At 34.9% G+C, this 23,838-nt stretch overlaps 1 protein-coding gene across 4 annotated transcripts in view; it reads right to left on the bottom strand.

Moving 5' to 3' along the window:
• Window positions 1-23,838, bottom strand: part of CADM2 (cell adhesion molecule 2) — a 674,480-nt gene that overhangs the window by 452,018 nt on the left and 198,624 nt on the right. The gene's annotated exons all lie outside the window — the stretch shown is intronic.

Below are 23,838 nucleotides of genomic sequence, written 5' to 3' on the forward strand. Positions count from 1 at the left end.
AAAGTCAGACTTCAAAGACTTCAAAAACAAAAATCCTAAAGCTGGCATTGCCTCTGTAATCATTTAAAGCTTTTTTTGCATATTTCAAGGAATCCTGATTTCAATGTTTTAATCACCATCGTTATTCAACATTTTTTTCTCTGAGAATTTAACCAATTGCATGACAAATTCACCATTAGCTTTGAGTGTCACAAACCAAATAACAAACAACACAGTTCTGAGACTGAGTAACAGAGCAACCTAAATTATTAAGTTTTTATTTGAATTTGAAAGGGGTTTTCACTTATTTGAAGCACACTGTATAACTTATCAGATGCATATAGGTGAGTAGAAATATACAGTAATTACAAAATAGCAATCAGACAGTTGCACCTGCAGTTAAGGAGCCTCAGGACAACATCCCTAATTGCTTCTGTGATTACCTGTCTAAAACTAACGTGGAACTTACTGAAGATGTGTTAAAGTTCAGAATATAATTTCATGTCCTTTACAATTGCAACAAGAATTAAAGATGGTCCCCAAAATAATATATATTTCTGAAACTGTTAATACAAAAACTGTCTTAAAGAAATTTAATTCCTTTCTTACCTATTTTATGATTAAAACTTTCTAGTACAAGTGCAGAAAAGAATCGCTATATATATATATTACTATTTTTTCTTTATGTGTATTTCTTTATAATCAATATGCTTGCTTGTACAAGGACCGTAAGAAATTTTTGCTCCCTTCCCAAGTAGTAATTTCCTCGACATTTGGCATTTAACTTGAAATTTCAAGTCTTTTGTTGTTGTTGTTGTTGTTGTTGTTGTTGTTGTTGAAATCATAGTCTCTAACTACAAGACTAAATATTTTAGACTCAAAAAAAGTCTATAGAGAGCAAATAATCATAGAAGCATAAAGGTTGGAAAAGACCTTCATGATCATCTGGTCCAAACATCAGCCTTCTACCAATGTCACCCATTAAACCATGTCCCTAAGCACCAGGTCCAACCTTTTCTTGAACACCCCCAGGGAGATCAGAATCCTTATTTCAATGCTGACTTATAAAACTGAGTGACAACCTCAAAATATTCATCAGAATAGAATGCGTAATTCTAATACAGCATAAATCAGTGGAAGAAGTTTATAGCACTTTGCTGAAGACTCTGTCAAACTCACAGATCTCAACTGAAGATAAAATCATGCTTTTGAGCATTAAAAAAAAAAAAAAAAAAAAAAAAAAAGAGTAGTAAGTCAAACAAATCTACCTAAGAGGAAGGTTACATAAGAATGCTATACATTGAAGTACCATACAGTGTTGTGCATTATCCCCTCTAGATAAGGGTTAACTCACAGACAGACTTCTAACTCACAGTTAGATGTCTTTTTAATTCTATAGCTCTTCATGATTTCAGGGAATTAGGTTAGAGTGAGTCATGAAGAACAGCTTAATTCCCTGCACCGTCCCAGCTCCTTGACATGGCTGAGTGCAATAGATTGTTGCCATCTCAATGCTTCTCCTCTTTGTTTTATATCAGTTTTTGCATCAGCCCTTAGAGCCTGAGGAGGAAGTGAGACATGCAGTTTGACAGACAGAAGCAGAAGTCAGAAATGCTGAATTTCGAGTCTTAGAGGTTCACATCAATTGTTACTGCTTTTTTGTTTGTTTGTTTGGGGATGGTGTTTTTTTGTTGTTGTTGATGTTTGGGTTTGTTTTCTGTTGGTGGCTTTGGTTTTTGGTTTTCTGCATAAAAGAAGTTCAAAAAAAAAAAAAAAATGTACTACTAAGTTGCCAAAGCACACACTGGGAGGACAATGTTAAAAGGTATTCATTAAATCCTTATGTTTTATAATGAGTTTTTTTCTTCCCCATGCATAATTTTTACTGAAATTCTATAACTTTACAACACTCAGAGTATTATAAAAACATTTTAGTACTTTCTTTCAGTCACATTACATTACTGAATCTGGACTTATTAACTCTAAATCAAGAAAGAAAATTACCTTAAAGAAAAAGGGTTTCTGTGTCTTTTAAATATTTATTTATTTATTTATTTTATTCCAGTCTGGTAAAGGTACCAACAGGTTTAGGACTCTAATAAAATTCAAAGTACTATCTTCCATTAATTAAAGAAAAAAAAAAGGGGGGGGGGAGGGGCAAAAGCTTGTTGTTTATTAGTAATTCCATATTAGAATCACAAAATGACAGAATCACAGAACAGTCTAGGTTGGAAGAGACCTCCAAGATCACCGACTCCAACCTCTGACCTAACGCTAACAAATCTTCCACTAAACCATATCCCTAAGCTCTACATCTAAACGTCTTTTAAAGACCTCCAGGGATGGTGACTCAACCACTTCCCTGGGCAGCCTATTCCAGTGACTAACAACCCATTCATTAAAGAAGTTCTTCCTAATATCCAACCTAAACCTCCCTTGGCGCAACTTTAGCCCATTCCCCCTCGTCCTGTCACCAGGCACGTGGGAGAACAGACCAACCGCCACCTCACTACAGCGTCCCTTGAGGTACCTGTAGAGTGAATATTAGGCAACAGCTTGCTATTTATTAATAATTTAATATTTTAAAATTTTCTTTAAAGTTTTAAAACACTTGTGCTGTGCATGAGTTATCATATTGTCAGCCTGAGGGAAACTAAAAGATAGCCAAGTAACAAAAGCAATTGCATTTGCTGTTCTTGAAGACCCACATACTTTGCATCTGACTGTTGTAATTACACTCCATGAAAGAACTTCATTAATACTAAGCAAATAATGCAGTTAAGATACATTACGAAACACTGCTGAAATAAAACTCTGAGATCTATAGCAAGAGACTACAATATATTAAAAGCACCATAAAATAAATGGTGTAATAGAAAAGTAAGCTAAAGGTCACGCCCTACAGAAGAAAGGGCACTTAAAGAAATGTCACCTAGTAGAAGGGAGCATTTCTCAGTCTTCTGTAAAGAAGAAGATTGCATTCAGATGTCTTGTAGTGTGACTTCAAGAAACTTGATATGGAAACCCAAGTCCTGATGCCAACCTTGCTATCAGTTAGATAACATTTGGAAAGATCATAGATGTATGACATTCAAAAAGCACATTTTCGGCGTATCATCATATATGGGTTTGTTCTGATCACTAACAACACACAACATTCCTGGGAATGTTCCAGTAAGCATTAGGTGCTGTTATTCTTGATGCTAAGGAAACATTGCTTCGCTGAACAATATATAATCACAACCATGCACTGTGGCATCCGGTGCACCTGTGTTTCAAAGCCTGGAGGCACACCATTAACAGCACACAAAATCAGAATGCAAAAAGTGGTTGTGTGCCACCAAATGAGAGAAAAATGATAAGTTAACACACACAAATAATAGAGATTCCAGGTGAAGTCTTCCTTCATTCTGTCCTGTATCTGCATAAAATCAACCTTGGAGAAGTAATTAATAGGTGGACAAAGTACCTCAGAAGTATGTTTTTCAAATCTGGAGACCAGAAATGAACTACCAGAATTCAGTTGAATATTCAAGTATTACAGATTCAAATATCAGAGAATGCAAAACATAACAAAAATGATGGTAATTTCCCCCCTGCTAAATAACAAAAGCTATATTATTAGCATCATTATCAGCTAAGCATGTGTTTGGTAAAATATTAATTTCCTTCTCTGGAGCTCAATAAGGTATAAACATCAGCCATTCACAGAAGGTGGGTTGTTTTTTTTTTTCATCATAAGGCATCCATCCAAAGAGGATAATATTTTAGGTTTCCTTCCACTACTCATATTCCACAATTAGAAAATGAAAGGTGACCTTTGCAGGTTGGCTGTGTGTACAGTGGTTGTTGCTGTTTTGTTTGTTTTGTTTTGTTTTGTTTTTCTGAGTTGTACTCTCCTGCTTCTAGGTTTGTAATAGCAACGCTTGCTCTCTGACTTGTCATAAGCATAGCAGGGAATAAGGATGTTAAATTTGCACTTTAATTCAAATGTGGTAATAAAGTATTACTGCATCTCCTAGATAGGAAAGTTCAGTGATATTATTTCAGTGATTATTAATTCATTGGCATACACCCAGAAGTATTTACACTGTCTATAAATTAATGAATTATGCAGCTAGCAGTTAGTTGAAGTCACTCTTTCCAATTTCTGTTAATAATGTGGCTGTCATGTTAAAACCAAAGGATTTCTAGAAAAAAAAAAACTCAAATCCTTAAGGCAAAAAATGTTAAACTATTAGCTATGAAATTTTAACAACGCTAATCAATATTGTTAGCCTGAAGGTACCTTGGCCTTACCTGGCATCAGCTTTCTCAAATAATTATTTTATCTCAAAGAATTTCCCTGCAATGCTTTGTTTTCAGATGAAATCAGAAGCAGGGGAGAAAAGTAAATTCACTTAAAGAGATGCTTTTTTGCTATATATTAAACTATATATGTACAACATTGGATCAAGCAGAATTGATACTGCAGATCCAAACAACTGTAAAATATCCAAAGGCTAGAAAACCTCTTGTCTGATAATGAGCTATGTCCTCCAAAGTTTCATTTTTATGTGTATCTGTGGGATTTTCCATTGATACAAGTATACTGAGAGGGAAAAAAAAAAAAAAAAAAAATGTTGAACATGTAGCTTCAATAATCATATTGATGCTTCACAAATACAAAAAATATAAAATACTTTCCATGTTGAATATTTGGGAACACAAAATAAGTATAGCTTTCCACAATGATACCTAATGTATTTGTTTTGAGATACAAGTGCTAAATCCCATTTACTAGAAGCAATGAAATTATTTTGTAGCAAATAGAAATTTAAATCATTAGTCTGAATGTCCACCAGACACTGGGCTTAATTATATGAAGATCTTGGAGTTAATATTTAGCTCTGTTTCCTGAGGCTTAAAAAAAATCATATCATGCAAAGCTGATTCAAGACTTCTAAGACATGTTTTCAAGCAAAGTAAGCAAACAAACAATTAACAACAACAACAAAAAACAGAAGTACCCAGTTTGAAAATAGAATGGTTCAAGTACTGATGTTGATTTAATGAGGATAGTAACAAGAGATTTATTTTTCTCTGAAGTAATCACACTCTCTGGATAATTCTACAAAATGGCTGTTCCTGAATAAAACTAAGAGACTTCATTTCAAAAGTAACCTTTGTAAAACTGGAATGTTTAAATGTCCTCAGGTAACACAGGCAGAAAATAACATTTCAGATGAGTTTTCTTACATATAGTACACCACTGACATAATTAGATCTATTATTGTACATCCTTGTGCTAAAGAGTTCTCTCTTACTGCAGTTCATATGGTATTGACCTTAGTACCATTCACAAAATCTGGAAAACTGCCTTTCCAGATAATGATGGCTACTGATGTGTTAAAGCACAATAGAAGACATACTATTTTGTCTTGTTTTTTTGTTCTTCTGATGGTTTTGAATTTTTAAAATATCTTAACCGCAAGACAGATACTTGAAACTCTAACACAGGTAGCTAGTTACTCTGATTATATGAGGATAGGGAATTTTCTTAAATAAAACAGCAGAATGTACAACTTGAAGTCGTTCCATATGGGAGGCTGAGCAAACCACTGCTTGCCTAGTAAGTATAATATCTAACACCTTCTGTGCAGTACTATCTAAAAGTAGCCTAGAGACTTCATGAGCAAAAGCCAGAAACCCAGGGGTTAGCTCAATTGTAAATGTTCAGACAAAAAACAGCTGTGGTGACTCTCGCCCATCAACATTTAGGTTCTGTCTGTGACACTGTGTCAACACAGCAGGTTTAATGAGAGTATGTTGTGAACTCAGAAGATCTACCCTATATATCTCATCTGGAGAAGCTGACCCGAGGCTGCTGTAGCCCTTCTGAAGCAATCTTTAATCTGACTCAGCAAGCATTCAGGATTTTCTCAGAAATGTTTTTTAGTAAATCAACAGCAGACATTCTAATGTAGCTTGACCTACAGGATATGAAAAAGGAAAAGAATAAACAAACAAGAAAGAAAACAGATAGTAGAGAAGATCAACTAAAAAATTCATCCAAGACGTGTTAAGAGTTTGGCCTTAAAAATTGCACCGTGTTCTTTTTGATAAGCAGACGTAAGAGAAGGGAAGCATGAGCTAGAACATATTTCTAAACCATTTAAGGCTAGAAGAAAATTGCAAAGTTACTTCTTTGTTGAACAAAATAGCACCAATTAATTTTAGCAAGAGCCTCAGATGCTCATGATTCATCTTTAGGAGATTAGCAGGCAGCCATAAGACTAAAATCATTATCTTGATTTTTTTTTTTTTTTCAGTACTTTCACAAAGGTTTCATAGACAGAAAATGTTGAGATGGAACATGGCTATAATCTATATTTCTTCTTCAGCCTTTAACTTCTCAGAGTTTAGTCTGGCTTCTCTACAAGCTCCTACCTTGTACATATTTTCCTAACACCTTTTGTATTTCTACCTCAACAAAATTATCATTAACAGTACGCATCATTAACAAGAATTCTTGCAAAATATGGTGGTGTTATAAAGAAAAAAAAGTACAGGCACTGAACAATTACCTCAAATTCCATCTATTGGTGTCCACAGGTGTGTTAGAGAATAGCTGTAAGTAATATAAGTATAATAGAATAAGTAATTCCGGTACAAAAATGTTAAAAGAACTTTAAAAGTTTGTTTATTTTCCAGTCCAAATACCTGCCATTTCTACCTGCCAGCTTAAGTCTCATGTTGATTCATAGGTTACTTTTATATAGGCCTTATATTTATAAAATCATATAAACAGTAACACTTAAGAAGCAATAACATACCAAACTTGGGAAGCTCATTAAATAACACTAAGAATGCAGCAAAAAATAACCCTTTCTTCATTTCACTTCAAATAAACCATATTTCTAATGTTATAATGTCGTTTCTATTACTCCTCATTTCTTTTTATAATTTTCATGCTGTAAGTACCTATTTTAATTGCATAAAATTACCTGACCTATCAGAGACATGTAAATCCAGGATCTCAATCGCTCTAAAGAAAAACAAAAGGACAATTTTGCCTAGAACAAATTCCAGTTCTTTGCAAAGGATATAATTTTCCCCATGACTAAAATTTTGCAGAAGAGATGCAAAAACATATGCTTCTAATAAATACAGCTATTGTCACTGGCTGCAGTAATACTGGTACTGGAACCATGATTTTAATTTTGTTCCAAACTGACTTAAAATTGCCAGTTACATATGTTCTAATTGCCAGTTACATATGTTCTAATTCTAATGTTGTATTTTTTGTTGTATTTTACTATAATTATTATTAATGATTATTTATTTATTTATTTTTATTTTTGACAGCCAAAATGTAGTGCTTTAGGTATTTGCTAACAGTAAAAAAACAGTGTGCATGTCTGGTATAAAAGTCTTATTTTCAGGTATTTCATGGACCATTCTCATTTAAAAGTTAAAATATTTCTTATTTGGAAGTATGACATGTATTTTTGAAAAGACTCTGGAAAAGAAACCCTAAAAAACATATAAAATAGTTTAAATCAAATAGAATATAATCTAAAAGCACTTAAAAAATACAAATTCTGAAGAATTACTTTTACTTATTCAAAAAATCAAATTTCAGGTTTAAAGGTAGTTGAAGTAAATATAAATAAAATGGTTGTAATGAAAAAGAGAAATTACTGGTTAATTTCATTTCTCCTCACAGTTTAAGTAAATTTATAACACTTTCTCTTTTAGATGAGATAAGACCTGAAAGGAATTATGGCCTTAATCCTGCAAATTATAGAGCATTTTATTTTAAGAAATAAAAAGTACCAGAATATGTTTTTTTATTAAATTGACTAATGTCCCTGAATTAATAGGAGAAAATAACCTCAGAAACACTGGACTTAATTATTGATTTCAGTAGTGGTAAAACTGATGGCAATTTCCTACACAGCTCTCAACTACCCTATCTTCCGAAGTATCTTCTCCCATCATCATCCTAAAGGGCTACCCATTTGCAGGAGGAAAACACAAGAGATTGGATGTGCTGGCATGCGAGAACACTTTGACTAGCTTCCACCACAGAACATATAACGGCATTTCAGTGTTTTGTACTTGGGTCAAAAATCTCCCATTCAGTATTCACCATTGAACCAAATTAAAAATTCAAATAGGTAACTGCTAGTCTCCAGAAAAGATCCACAGTATAACATTAATATGCAAAAGGAGTATATTTAATCCTTAGAACATACTCATTATAATTTTATAATTTGTCATTTTATGTGCTGTGCATAGTGAAAGGAACATGCCGTGGCATTTAGGATCCATTGTGTTTGAAATTACGCAGTTTTGTGCATTATTTCAGTATTCTTAAAGTGAATTCTAAATAGTTATAATTGGCATCTTGTAGACATGACTATATATAAAGCTGGACCATTTCATACAGCTAATAAAAAAAAAAAAAAAAAAAAAAAAAAAAAGCCACATTCTACCTCTATACATATTTCATACTTTGGAAAGTCAAATAACTTCCCTCCTCAAGATCTAAAAACTTTAATTCAAACCTAAAACTACAACCCATCTTTCTCTGCAATATATTCTCATAAGAATATTTTTCAATTGTATTATCAATACAAAGCTTCTATGTCTTTCAAAAAAGGATTTCAGAAATACCAAATTGTCAAAGCGCATTGATTCCATATTTAAAAGGAAATTTATTTAGTATGTTACACAGCCACAGATTAATATAAGAAACACCTATTTTCTCAATTCCATTATTTTTTATGGACAGAAATCACTTTCTTAGCTCAGGTTTTGAAAACTTGTATACCTGTCAACCTAATTTCAGATGTTCTTCCCAACTACGTAATAGTTATAGCACTAAAATGCCACCCTACCATAATGATATATATTTCTTAAGTTTAATTTTTCAACTGAATTGCTGACACTCTATCTACAAATGTACATGTGCTGAACTTCCTTTCCTGAAAGTTTAGTCCTTTTTGTCGGATACACCACTGATGTCAGTGTTTAATTGCTCTAATACTATAGTTCACAGCTATGACAAAGTTAAGGAATTAATTATATCTTTCTCACAATCTTTCTCCTAGAGTATAACAGTTTTATGTGTAGTTTAACTGCATGTACGTTGCTAAATTCAGAAACAAATTCAGTGAAGAACTAGAAGGCATTGTAAATAAATAGAACGTGAACGCTCTTCAAGAACTGCACAGGCAGGAACTCAGTCACATCCATGTATGCCTCCTGAGAAGAAGAAAATGCTGATGAGAATTACAAACAAATCTGAGCTTAACCTTAAGGAACAAAAGGTAACTACTAGTTCTATATTACACTTGTAAAATCATATCAACAAAAAACGGGGAAATGTTTGGTAGATCCTTTAAAGAAAAAAATCCTTTTGAAACATTCTTATATTCACATTTTAGAAGGTAACTGGTTAAAATATAAAAACATAAAATGGAAACATTAATTAAGGATAAAATTACTATTTTTTTCACTCGAGCTTTATATAAGTATGTATATATATATTTACTTTGTTGTTGTTGTTGTTGTTGAGGAAAATCTTAAGATTTTGGCTCAACTAAAAGAATCAAGCTTCCAGCCCACACCCTTTCAATTTTTTTTTTATTTTTTATTTTTTCTATCACTGCTGTAAAGTATTGAATTGGAGAGAGGCTTAAATAAACAAACAAACAAAAATATAGGGTGAAGTAAAGAAATCGGAAGAGGTTGATGCTGCAACCTTGAATTAAGGGTCGCTAAAACATAGGCTGCAGGATATGGTAACAGTAACCAAAAGTCATTTTCCTTTGAAATTATGTAATAGCCTCTGGCTTAGTGATTTCACTTGAAAGACAACTTTCATGTAGAAATGCTCATGTACTGATTAGCAGACAATCAGTTAATCAATTAGGCTTCTGAATTCCAATGTGTATGTATAGAGGCATGCACATGATTTAAAGCTAGTCTTCTATGGATGCTGAGTCACCCTAACCTTCCCTGAAGTCACAGGAAAGCCTAGGAATTTCTAAATCGCTTCAAATTGATAGAAAATTTGGTTACCAGCATAACAGAATATTTTGTTTTACCCTAAGTTAGTGGTGTTTGAGTAATATTTCAAACTAAATTTACTATAATGAAAGATGCACAAATATATCTAGAAATCTCCTTTGTTCTCTCAAGCAATAGCCAAATGAAAATACAGTATTTATATATACATATATGTGTATATATATATGTAGATATATATTTGGCACACTGTTGACCGTAAGAGAGTAATTAAACTTGTTTATTTAACAAGTGAGTGCCTGTTGGTTAAGATGTTGAGGTACTTCCAAATGACGAAGCAACATTGTTGGAGCCATCCCCCTACTAAACCACAGCTAACCAAAAGAGCCTTGTAATGTTTGCCTTTTCCCTGAAAAATGAAAATATGAAATATGAAAATATAAAATATGGCCAGCACTTCTTTCAAACAAAAAGAAACTCTCCACTGTGGAGATCTAGTAGCACCTCATAAAGACATGATATATGATTATATGATATAAAGTAGTAACTCATAAAGACATTAATTATGTTTGTATCTAACTTTAAGCATAAATAAATCTCTGAAAAGAAATGCAGTTAATCCTGTTCATTCCGATGTGCCTAAGTAGTCTGACATATAAGGACAGTGACCCTGTGGGGTGTGTGCATGTGTGGACTTCCAGAAAACAGACTTTTGGGGCAGATGGTTAAGCCTAACCTCATCATTTCTGCTTTTCAGAATGCTGTTGTTAATATATTGGCAAGTAATTAAAAAAATAACGTCCAATTGTTGAACGTGAAATGTTGGTTTTGGTATTTGGAGGATAGAACATACTTTGTATGTTTGTTATTATTCATGAGTAGAGTAACCTTAAAAACATACAATATATTTAATTAAATATACTCCTAGTTACCTAACTTTAAGTAGATAACTAAGGTAGGTAGGTAACTTAGTTACTTAACCTTATTTCTCAATCTCTGATCCAGAAGCCAAATTACTAAATTTACAAGAGCTCTTTTATCTGCAGATAAACTAATTTTCACTTAGATCAAGCAACTCTGCAGATTCTGAGAGCAAATTTCTGGATTTTTCCTTTTAATTTTTGATTACAAGGACAAAAGATTAAATCATTCCACCTCAAATTAATTTTGTGACAGCAGTTTTCCAGAAGTTAAGACCCTTCTAGGGGATTTAAAGAAAAAAGTTTTAAAATCTCTGGAATATATATGCAGGGAGGAAGAAAAAAAAGAAGAAAAAAAAAAAAAAAAGTGGATACTAATCATGGAAATTCTAAACGGAAAAAAAAGCAGAACAGTCAATGCTGTAATTCTTAACCTTTCTGAGCATGTTCCAAAGTAGAATATTTGATATAATGGCATATAAGCATCTTTCCTTCTGCATTTATGACCTAAAGGAAAAATAACAAGAAAGCTGTCATGAATCCAGCCAGTTGTTCTTTACTATTGTTTTTGTTACAGATTTTTATATATATAGCAGGATAGCCAAGGAATAATCTGTTTCTTTTCTTGCTTTATGCTCGTCTTTGTCTTTCCATTTTATAAAAGTTACCACCAAAGAAACAAATAAAATAAATCTGTTTCCAGCTAAAGTCTTTCACTCAGGCCTTCAATTCCACTATGGCTGCATTATTCATTTGTTCTGTTCCTTTTTAGCTCTGTACATCATGTACATCCCTAAAGTTTAAGAAAACTCCTCATTTTCATGAGTTCTCACGCATATAGACCTGGGGAGCAAAGCCCGTGATAGCTGCTCAGGAGTGCAAATCAAGCATGCCATGCCCAAAGCTATTTCACAGAAATGACTGTCTGGGGTTGCATCATCAGCATTACTGCTGTTGCATGAAGGAGAAAAACAAAACAAATATTAATGGAAGAGATGGAAGGACAGCAGTGAACAAATAAAGACGTGTTAAATCATTGTTGCAGATTTTCCATTGTCTCCCTGTTTAAAGGAGTTATGCAAATGGACCAATGTATTGACATGCAGGTGTTTCATCTCATATGTACTATCAAATTACCTATGAGATTTTAGGAGGTTGTCATACATGAGTGAGTCAGGTAATTAAACTATTTGTTGCAATTAAATAGCATGAACACTGTAGAATCTACTCCTTCTCTCCTTTTAACTTTATAACAAGAATTTAAAACTATTTTTAGAAGCTAAGAATTTGATCTCTTTCCCCTAGCAATTGCAAAAAATCTTCACTGTTTTTTATTTTAAAATGCTCAAGTACAAATCTCAACAAGCTATGCTAAGATATATCGGATATACAGAGGGTAGAACTCTCTTATTCTTTTAGGTTATATGTAAATGATTTTTTAAGAATATATTTCCTGAATTTATAGCTTTAACACGTACACTGGACATGGAAGTTGCATGGCGGTACTAGTTTCCTCTTTTTTATTTCAGATTTGATTAATAAGTATGCCACAAAACCCACCAAAGAAAATGCACAGATCTTGGGGGAAAAAAAAAAAAAAATAATAAAAAAATCAAAGAAGTAGTTTCACTGAACTCTTAAAATTTCCTCCCTTCTTTTTTCATTAAGTTTGACATTTTTGACACTATACTGTATTACAGGCTATTAGCCTAAAGCAATGATTGGGTAGATTAGATTTGCTCTGAAATGCAGGGTGAAAAATGTGTGAAAAATGAAATTACAAGCCTCTATTAGCAGGTTCTTTTCAGCGGGTCGCTCCATCTTTGTTATGCAATGAAGTATATGTATAATAATTTAGACCCCGCAGCTTACACTGGTGTAAACCAAAAGCCATATAAACGCGAGCCTTGATAATGAACATCTCCAGAAAATAAAAGTTTGGTTTAAACAAACACCCACAAAACACAGATTTTGCTATTATTGTTTCTCCCTAAGACTTTCAATACTGCTTTCTTTTCTTAGGCTCCTCTTTCCTTCCTTGCCCTGACTCTGAAGCACCCTAGGTGTTGGCAAACTCACATACTGGAAAACTGGCTACCGGGCTGGCAGACCTTCATGTACATATCACATGGCAACACCTATCTTCAGAAAGGAAAAATGTCAGATAGAAAAAAACAGAGCAGGCTATAGAAGTGCTTCCTTTTTCCCTCCCTGTCCTCCGACTCAATTAGCACCAAGATTACATAGAATTCTTATTATTTTTAATCAAATTAAATTCAGTTGATAACGGTCATAGGCCTAAAGAGCTGAAATGAGACATTCAGGACCTTTTATCCTTTTATAATACTTCCTTTTTTTTTTTTTTTTTTTTTTTTTTTCAAATGGCTCAGCCTCTGCTGATAGAGTCCAACAAATGTTAATAACTAAATTCTGTTGTATTCCATGTTTGTAATGCTGAGTTGAAGAAACCATGCTCACAAGTCAGATGATGTAATATATACTACATATAACATATACAACAAATGACAGTAATACAAATTGATTTTTGGCTGTACAAAGAGGCTAGATGCAGTTTAAGAAATATATATATATATTATGTATATACCAGTGCCTTTTTTGCATTGTATGATTTTAATAAGGGAAAACAAGTCTCTGTAGCTGATGGATGGATACCACTTCCAGCAAGCTGATAAGATGGTAATGATATAGCCACTGACCCCGCCAACTCATAATCATTATAAAAGAAGACTTGCTGTAACTTCATGAGGAGCATAACAGTTACTCGTTCTGGTAGAGTAAAGAGGAAATTTTAAGCTCTAAGTTATAAACAGCTTGCTTTAATTCAGTGTATTTATTCCTTTAAATTTGCAATGTTGCATAATCAACTACTGAACAATCTCTTTACTTATACCTGAAAATGTACCAACTTAGGCAATCAGAAAATTATTGCTATCGTATTTTATCAGTTTTAGTAAAAGATCAAACTTGAAACCAATCTCATCTTTACTGAGGACAAGCACTGCTCTCAAAACCATTTTTAACATATTACACGAGTGTATCCCAAAGTGAACTGACAGTAGAACTGACAGTGGAACTGACAGTGGCCAGTGAATTCTCCTACCCACTGCAGAACAGCAATGACCTCTGCTATTTTCAGAGGTGGCTGCAGAAGCTCCGCGTTACCTTTGCTGTGAATTGCAAAGGAGAATCTGCTGAGCCAGACTTGGGCCAATACTGGGGTCAGCACAGTCAGAGCGAGTACTCTGTCATGTTGGGTAGATGGCAGGTAGAAGTTGTAAAGTGCAAGGTAGCACATCTCTATTTGCAAGCAGGGTCATTTTGAATTAATCTGCAATTTATGAAACTTTGTGTACAGTCACTAAAAAAAAAAAAAAAAGTATTTGATGAAATGATACAGATGATACAGATCTACATTAATGAAAACAAAGGAACATAGTGGCCATTTGAGACTGGTGAAATCTTTCCACTAAAATATTTTTCCAATTTAAAAAGTGCTTGGACTTATGCAGGCATACTACACACACATATCTACATGTGTACATACATCTACATGTGTACGTGTGATATGCATGCATATATCCGAGCAGGATACAGCTGAATCACAATGACATCTCAAAACGAAACCTGTTTTTTAAGACTGCTGCAACCAAAAACCCAAAAATCATTCTATTTAGTTGCTACACTCCACAAATCATAATTTGAGTGTATTCTCCCTGTACTCTCTGCTGGCTGGTGTGTTAAAAAAATGTCTCCCTTGGTGCTGTGACATGATACACTGCAGACTCTCTGTAGGATACAGAGGAAAGCCAACGAAGAAGAAACGAATACCTAAACCAAAATATTCAAATACCACTAGGCTAAAAATTAAAGAATAAAATTTCAAAGAACCTTGAAAGTAAGGGTTTTGAACAAAAGTTGCACAGCACCGAAAGTGAGAAGGCACATGGCACTGTAATTAGTCATTTAGCAAGAAAATTCCCCTTACACAATCAAAGGTAGCAGCTGCTATTTGCTGTTAATTAAAGAGCCTACTTTCCTTGACACAATTTTTAGTTCTAACCGTTGCCTAAGTTATAAGGCACTCATAAAATTGGTGTCACCTCTTTAAACAACATAAAAAGGCAATTGGGAAAAATTGCCAAGTCAGCAGGTTAGTAGGCTATTTTTAACATTAAATACTATATTTTTGTATTTTATTCAAATACTTATAAAAGCAGTTAGCCAAATGTAAACTTTCGCTTCACAGAGTCCTTTCCTTGCAGAAGAAAATTTTCCTCCAACACAAGGAAGAATGAGCATCATGCCAGATAGGTCACCAAATTACCCAACAGCAGCTACAACCTAGCACAATGTAGTCTCTTCTGTTTCCAGTTCATAAAAATGACCTTTCTATTCCCACCATCACCGCAAGGCATTCCTACATTATGAATTCATCACCTCCTCCCTTTCCTCCTGTATTTGCAAAATTTTCATACTCCCACTCTGCAGTTTCATCTGTAACTGCCCTGCTGACTCATTCCTGCTTTCCTCTGTTGCTTGACTGAAGCACTTACACTCACAGCATCTTTCCCTGGGACCGGATTTTAGCATGTAGAGAGTACTGCTCCTTCTTTCCTTACAACAGATTGAATCCCAAACTATCCTCACTCGGATTCTCTTCACTAGTCGCATACTCGCTACTTATTTCTCTTTTCATATATTTCCACCATTGTCAATACACAAATGTCTCCCTCTGGATATACACCATCTGGAACAGCCTTTTTGCACTGCTTTGCCTCATCAGCTCCCGCTTCTATTAAAATCTCCTTAAAATTGGAATTTTAAAATATAAATATATTTAATATGAACATTACACTGTAATTAAAGCAATAAACTCTCTTTGCTTCCTGACCAAAAAATATGCACTGTTAATTTCAAAACCATGGCCAGCTTTAAAGTGTTATGCCTAATGTTTCTGAGTTAGTAAAATCCACTAACAATAAAAGACAGAAACAGAACACAACTTGTAAATATTAAGTCCTATGCCATCTGTGTGCATATACATGCATGTATGTATATGTATGAGACAAAGAAAAAAGATTTCTCCGGTCTCTTAGAAGAAAAACAAACAAACAAACAAACAAACAAAATAGCTTCATTCCTTTTAAATATTGCATTTGTTCTAAACCCGTGAACAATGATGTCCTAACAAATGCCCATAACCTGCTTTTGCAGCAGGCAGTCTCTCAGTTCCAAGTAAGGAATTGGAACAATGCTTTATCTCCTAACAGATGACAGAAGATGGCACTTGGAGAGGGAAAGCCAGTGACTACTTTAAGAACATCTTCACAAAGATTTGCAGAACAGAGTCTAGTCAAAACAACAGTGAGAAAACTTGGAACAATACAAGGAATTACACAAAAAGGACAGGATATTAAATATTTTACATGTTACTAATGAACTGCAGCCTGTAAGAAAGTGGGTTTAATATCTTCTGTTTTCAAATCGAAATGAATTTATGTTTTGCAGAGGGAACTATTTAGATAACATCATAGAATAGGATCATTTTTGCCCTCATATGCATATTTCTCAATCTGAGTATTTTCTACTAAATTGCAGCCCAAGTTTCATCTGTTGTTCCTAAATACGAAATGCATTCCTATTCAGCCATGTGCAACGCACTCTGCTCTCACACACATCTAAATAAGTACATTCAAAGCAGAGCACAGATATTTGCCTGCTTGGCTAGAGCAGAAACAGGGATGCTGTGTTTTTGTTTTTTTTTGTTTGCTTCACAGACGTTTTTGTCATTGTTGTATAGCATCCTTGGTAACATCTGATAGATACTGCTTCTTTACACAGTGTTCTGTCATTTCAGCTGCTGCAGATTTCAAAGGAGGCAGAGGTTCAAAGACTAATGACTACCACAAAAGTCATTAATAATTTTAGTCGTGTTATACATTAAACAAAATTACATTTTAATACATGCATACAGAAGTGTTTTCTTTATAAATTAATGACATGGAAGATGCCTAATGAGATTTGTCTGACTAAGGTTTCAATTAAAAAAAAAAAAAAAAAAAAAACACTACGCTGATGATGTACTCAAGTTACACCCAAATTCACTTCATAATACAGCACATTGGGAAAACAGAAAAAATAATAATAATAATAATAATACACACAAGCATTCATAAGATACAGATATCTAGAGTTAGTAGAGAACTGTTATTATTATGAAACCTCGAGAACTGTATGCAGTTATCTTTTAATACTCAGCAGAACAGGGAAAGGACTAGCATGGCTCAGCATCACAGGATAGCGTCAGAGTTCACCTTACACGTCATATCGATGTGGAAGATCACTGTAACAAGGCTCCCATTACAGCTTCTCCATAACATGAGCAAGCCAGGCTCCCAAACCACAGGAAAAGGCCTTGCAAAATTTGAAGAAAATCTCACAAATCACGAATCTCAATTGTAGGCATGCAGAACTCCCTCTCTTATTCTATTTGTGGTAAATTTTAGTTCCAGGTCAATCAAATTACATTAGTTTATCTAGGCAATATCAGAACAGAAAATTGAGGAAAATTACTAGAGGAAACCAGATGCCACAACTCACATCAGCATGGCATGCTGCTGGATCCACTGCATATTTAATTTCTGCAGCCAAACTTCCCTCAGCAAACAGTACAGTTTAGACGGAAAGATATATATGCTTATAGATTTGCCTAAACACACAGCACATTTCTGCCTCACTGGAAGCCAGGTATATTGCTACTGTACTGCATTATTAGGCACAAAAATGTGTCTACAGAGAAAGATCACTCTACAAGTTTTCTTTCTGAAAATCACCCATTTAAATCAAAGGCAGTGTGGTCATATGGCCTACAGGATTTCTGTCTTGTTGAGAAAATTCTAGATATTTTGTATCCCAAGCAAATAATCTAGTACTATACATTTCACAATGTTCAGAGTAATATTGCTGAAACAAGACTATTATGAAAATTATGTCTATTTAATAGAATAAATGGAATTTTGTGTGCTCTTGGATCACATGTTCCTAATAAGGCATTTCCAACAAAATCTACCTCTAACAAGACACTACAGTTCAACCTAGCCTCATAACAGCCCAGGTACTAACAGCCTTACTTAAAAAAAAAAAAAAAAAAAAAAAAGTAAGACGAAAAGAACTAGTTAGCTATCAGTAGCAATTCTACCATTACTGTGTGTAATGGATTAACAGGCCCCAGTAATTTGGGTGAGTATCCCCTGAATCATGCCCATGTTCAGTATTCACATCACTCTTGTCAGTGCAAGCAGGGAGAGGAAGACAGGGAAACACGAGCTCTGTTTCACAGTATAGGTCACATAGATAATCATTGCTTCACTAAAGCAAAAACCAATGTATCTATGCAAGAGGGACCTCTGAAGCCAGAAGATGTATGTGACAGCCCAGCCTGTACTTCTCCCCAACGGAGTGTCCCCAGAGCTCTGAACACTGATACAGGAAAAAAGCCTCCAGTTTGGCCTAAGTGTTCTGCTTGTCCTGGCTATATACATTTGGCTTTTGTTCAGACACAATATCAACTAGCATATTAAAAGAGTCAGTTTTTAAAAGCTCTAATTTTTAATATTAAGTCTACTTATTCCACAGTACAAATGCACCTAAGGTTGTTTTTCCTTCCATTTACATCTACAATTATGAACACTAAGCAAATATACACACCATCACCAGAGCTCTGGAGGTCATATCTCCTCAGAATTTTCTTTAAAAACAAACAAACAAAACAAAACAACACAAAACAAAACACAGCTTCTACCTGTCTTGCCACATACTTTTCTAATTTTCAGTTTCTAATCTTGCATATGTGGAAAAACAGCTTGTGTGTCTGTGATCTGAATCACTTCAAGATTCTTTACCAGTCAATTGTGGTAACTTTACATGAACTTGTCAAGTTCCAAGAGTGTGTGAAAAGGGAAATGAAAGCTAGCTACCTCTGCCTGAGTGACTGGGGTATTCCTCAACCCACAGGGAAGAGCATCTACCAGGGCACCAGGGTAAAGCAAGATCTTGATTCTCTTTTATTTTCTAAGATCTGTCACTTATAACTAAAATGACCTTTTTTTTTTTTTCTTTCTTTCTTTTTTTTTTTTCCTTCTTTCTTTTTTTTTTTTTTCTTTCCCCTCCTGTCCTCATTAAATCAACCAAAATAAATAAATAAGTGCAAGTAACCTTAGTGGAGAAATAATGCAACCCAACTCATCAGCCAAATCCACATCACTTGAAAACTGATGAATAGTGTGTGGAAGTTCAACAGGGAACATCTCTTATAATTAATTGCTTATGAGCTTCCCACCAGCCAATAACTATTTGTCTTAATTGACAATGTGCTCTTCTCAAGTAGCTAAACCTTCCTGTTTTGATAAATTAACTCCGTTGATGATCCCTTTGTTAACAACTTACAGTAAATCCAGAAATTACACTTTAGTGGGATATGAAGACAAACAGCACTCTACTACAGAATAAAAATTCTAAATGTCCAAGGCAAACAAAAAGAAGTTATTGCATCTTTTTATTTAGAAACTATGGAGTTTGTTAACATTAATTATTTCTTCAGCTTTAATTCAGGGACAGATTTTATTAAATTAGATAACTTTCCCTTGGGATCTTTATGGCAAATGTGCAGCTACAAAAACAAGATCAGATTCTAAATGGAGGTTATAGAGGCAATGAATACTTGTAATGAGGTCTGTATCAAAGAGGAAAATGATCAGCCTTCTATCCAAGATACAAAAAAAAAAGCTCAACTCACAAGTCTATTTGACCTGAACAATACCAGTGTTTGGCCATCTAGAAGGGTCCAGGAATTGCCAAGAACTCCACAACTAAAAGTTTCAATATTAAGTGAATACAAGGATTTTCAAGAGGGTCTCATTTAGAGAATGCTTTTTACTGTTTTTGGAGCACACTTCTAACCCCATCGCCCTTTCAGGAAGAGCTCTCAAGCACTTCTCTCCTTCTCAGGAGGGAACTCAAATAACAAACTGCTGATGCAAAACAGGAAAAGCTGCTAAGATATACAAATTTAGAAATAGAGAAGCCCTGGCTACTGATACAACTTTGTAAGGTACTGAAATTACAGACCAGTCGGTTACGAGATCTCCACATGTTAAAACACAAATAATTTTAAACCTTAAAAATTGACAAGAATTCCCTACAGTATGCCAGTCTCAGTGGGTAAAATTAGTACTAGTGCATTTATTGAAAATGTTTATGGCATGTGAGATATTAAGCATGCTTATATACATATGTGCTTTTGAATACCTTTTCTATAACAACAAGGTATTAAAAACTAACTTTTGGTATAAATATATTGTGAGGATGTGCTCTCTTTACTACAATATTTTTTTCTTTATTTATGAAAAGTCTGTGGGGGGGAAAAAATGTGCCCAATGTCTTATGATCAAAAAAATGTGTGTCTGTTCTCTCATCTGTGAGTTATATTTAATATTTAACATCAGGAAAGGGGCAGATTTCTTGACCTTAATTGTTATACATTTTTAGCCATTAAATCTTTCTGATATTTTCATTACCAACTGCCTAATATTATCCCACCTAGCTAGCTTTGCAATGCAGTATTGTCTACAGCCTTTGTGCCTTGGGGAAAGATTTTTCATTTCATATTGTTTGTTCAGATTTTAATGAGATTCTTAAAAGAGGAATCCCTTGGATTGTAGTAGAATCCCACTATAGATCAGTGACTGGTAGAAAGCATTTTGTCACAACGAGCTTTGCAGAAATTTATTTTCGCTAAAGTAGGCTAGTTCATGAAAGATGGAAAAAGAAAAAAGAAAATGAAACAGCTATGGGCAGTCACTCATTATATTAAATATATATATGAGAAGATATTTAAAAAATTGAAAAGAAAAAAAACTACAACAACAACAAAAATAGTACTAAGATGTATTATAAAAGAAAATTGCTTTTTCATTCCTTGTTTTTTAAAGGGCTCTTTTCAAAGATATGGATAATGACAGCTAGATATTTCAGTATCCACAGGAAAGAGAGAGGTAAATGGCTTTAAAGTCTGCTAATGAGAATTGCACTGGAGTCAATGGTAAACAAATTTAATTCGGAAAAAATAAAAAATAAAAAAAAATAAAAGTCCCAAATCCTGTGTTTCTTTTGCTATCTTCTCTGAAATAGATTATTTCTCTAGTGAGAATCCTGTAGTGAGGACCCTGGACAGGCCTGAGAGGTGGGCCTGCACAAACTTCATGAAATTCAACAGGGCCAAGTGCAAGGTCCTGCACCTGGGCTGGAGCACAAATACAGCACAAATACAGGCTGGGTGGAGAATGGATTGAGAGCAGCACTGAAGAGAAGGACCTGGGGCTGTTGGTCGATAAGAAACTTGACGTAAGATGGCAAAGTGTGCTTTCAACCCAGAAATTCAACTGTATCCTGGGCTGTATCCAAAGAAGCATGGGCAGCAGGGTGAGGGAGGTGACTCTCCCCCTCTACTCTGCTTTCGAGACCCTACCTGGAGTGCTGTGTTCAGCTCTGGGACTGCTGGAGTGAGTCCAGAGGAGGGCCATGAGGATGATCAGAGGCCTGGAGTTCCTCTCCTACAAAGACAGGCTGAGGGAGTTCGGGTTGGTCAGCCTGGAGAAGGCTCCAGGGAGACTTTATAGTGGCCTTCCAGTACCTAAAGGGGGCCTACAGGAAAGATGAGGAGGGACTGACTCCTTGTCAGGAAGGGTAGCAATAAGACAAGGTGTAATGGCTTTGAATTGAAAGACGGGAGATTTAGATTAGATATTAGGAAGAAATTCTTCACTCAGACGGTGGTGAGGCACTGGAACAGGCTGCCTAGAGAAGTTGTGGATGCCCCATCCCTGGAGGTGTTCAAGGCCAGGCTGGATGGGGCTTTGGGCAACCTGGTCTGGTGGGAGGTGTCCCTGCCCATGGAAGTGGGTTGGAACTGGGTGGTCTTTAAGGTCCCTTCCAATCCAAACCATTCTATGGTTCTATGTTCAGTATCTCATGGAACCCCAAAAAGCACAGGAAAAATGATAAAATTACTAATTACTCTTAGAGCTAATGGTCCCTACAGCAAGAGGAAAAAACAAACTGGAAAAGTACAGGGGAGGGAGAGTACAAACACTTGTTTGTACTTATTAACTAATAAATTCCAGCTGATTTTCACAGTGGTTTAAAAAGGAAAAAAAAAAAAAAAAAAAAAAAAAAAAGATAATTGCAAGCATTCTTATTCTTCTCCAAGACATTTTATTTTTAGTAATTATTATTATTTTATCTTGTGGAAGGAAGAGTTCAAATCATGAAAACAGGAATTACATAAATACCAACTGATTATATTTAATTAAATTTAGTACCAACTAAATATCCTGATTTTTGGAGTGGCTTTCAGAACTAGGTTTTTTTTTTTTTTTCTCAGATTGTTTGTTCCTATGCTACAAGCTAGGAAAAACAAAGACATCCAGTCTGCCCATCTCTACTCTTCATTATTAAAGAAAGTAACATTCTTATACCTGTTCTTTTGTCCACTGACACACTCCTTTAGTATGATTTTAAAGTCAGGTGACCAATTCACCAAAAATACAAACTAGATTATTAATTTAACTAACATGAGCAAAATTCTAAAATATATTTACTGAAATTACTAAAATGCATCACAGAAATGTGAGTACTTTAATTCTTACCTAATACATATTCAGCAAATTCCACATTAACACACTTTTACTTCATTGATTTTCAAATTGGAGCAGATAGGCCAGCTGACAGCTCGCAACAAAACCTAGCTCAGACAGAAAAGCCAGACAGTCTCCAAAATGCCTCAAACTCAAGTAAGCAACAAGCAGTATGTACAAATAGAGAAAGGCATGGAAAAAATATGAACACAGTGGTTAACAAGCCTGCTAATCTATGCATGCTCCTCTCAGCAAAACCTTCACTGCCCATTCAGCTAACTAAGCAAGCTGCAAATAAGAAAAGATGCACAAGTCAGAGATCATTTCAGCGCATAGCTCTTCTTTAAATATACATTCAACTCTGAAATATCTAGTTCTATGGGGATTGTAAATGAAGTGCACCACAGATGCTGAGAAACTAGACCTGGCAGTTTGCAGAGGCATCTCTGGTCCAGCAAGATATGTTAGTGCAACCACATCCAGCGTTTTGCCAGGTGAGCAGCACAGCTGTCTGTAGCAACACTTCGGAAGACTCCTGGGAGCTCTGGGCTCTCATTAGCCTCCATTTAATCCCAGGCAAAACCTGGCCCTACAAGGTGACACACCTGAGATAATAAGCCCCTTCTGGAATGCTGAGGAAGATGGGGCCGAGCCAAGAGGAGCTGCCTGGGTCCTGCCGACGTGGAACTGAGCCAGCGCTAATAAGCTGGGTCCATACAAGGGCCTTCCTGCTGAGCTGTACAGTGCATCCTTCCGCTATGGGTATTTTCAGGGTTTTTCCTGTTAGCTGCTGTTTTCTTGCCTGCTGTCTGGCATCCCACCACATTAGCCTGGTCCTAAAAGAGCAGTCAGGGAAAGCAAAACTATAAAGGCCAGAATTTTTTTTTTCTTCCAGATGATTGTGCCGTTTTGAATTTTAAAACAATATCTCTGCCTGTAGCATGCATTTAGTATCCTTTTACAAATAAAATGTATAATACTCCACTTTTTGAAAACTATGAATGACATTCTCATTATATGTTATGCTTGAAGTAACCCCTGTGAGAAATGAATTTATGTGAAATATGCTCAGGTGAATTAGAACTTTTGCTTCAGGTGTAGATCTGCAAGGAAAGATAGATTTCATACAGATTGTATCACAGTCCTCTTATTTCTCAATTGTACAATACTGTTAAAAACCTGCCATGACTTCAGTGTCATTTTTCTAG

Source organism: Oxyura jamaicensis, chromosome 1, assembly GCF_011077185.1.
Source record: "Oxyura jamaicensis isolate SHBP4307 breed ruddy duck chromosome 1, BPBGC_Ojam_1.0, whole genome shotgun sequence".
Lineage (NCBI taxonomy): Eukaryota > Metazoa > Chordata > Aves > Anseriformes > Anatidae > Oxyura > Oxyura jamaicensis.